The sequence below is a fragment of the Frankliniella occidentalis genome, unplaced genomic scaffold (genome assembly GCF_000697945.3).
Source record: "Frankliniella occidentalis isolate FOCC.00 unplaced genomic scaffold, Focc_3.1 Scaffold5, whole genome shotgun sequence".
In the NCBI taxonomy this organism is placed as follows: Eukaryota; Metazoa; Arthropoda; class Insecta; order Thysanoptera; family Thripidae; genus Frankliniella; species Frankliniella occidentalis.
In genome coordinates, this window is record NW_026267135.1 from 1263600 (window position 1) to 1264020 (window position 421).

The following is a 421-nucleotide window of genomic DNA, read 5'->3' on the forward strand; positions in this document are numbered from 1 at the left end:
GGGGGGGGGAGAAGGCCCGACGACGGTGTCGCTGTGGGGGAGCATGGCGTCAACGCACCGGCGGCGTCCCCGCGGCGGCGTCGTCGTCGCCGTGCCATGCGACCCATGGAGCGCGAGCAACAGTCTAGTCCGACCAACAGATTGGCTTCCTTGTAACGGGACGGGTCTCCAAGTCACACATCGGAGCCGTAACGGTGGCGGCGGGGCGGGGCGGCCCTGCGTCAAGTCGGATCCGATCGACGACGGCCGGGTCGCGAGGTGTAGCTGCCACCGTCGTCGTCGTCGCCCAGGGGGTCACCGCTCACCTCGCGGCCACGGACCCGGCGCGGCGGCGGCCATGTGCTCGCGGCGGGGCCATCGACCTCTCTCACTGCGCTGAGCCTCCCCCCTCCCCCTCCCTCTCTCTCACTAGCGCCACCGC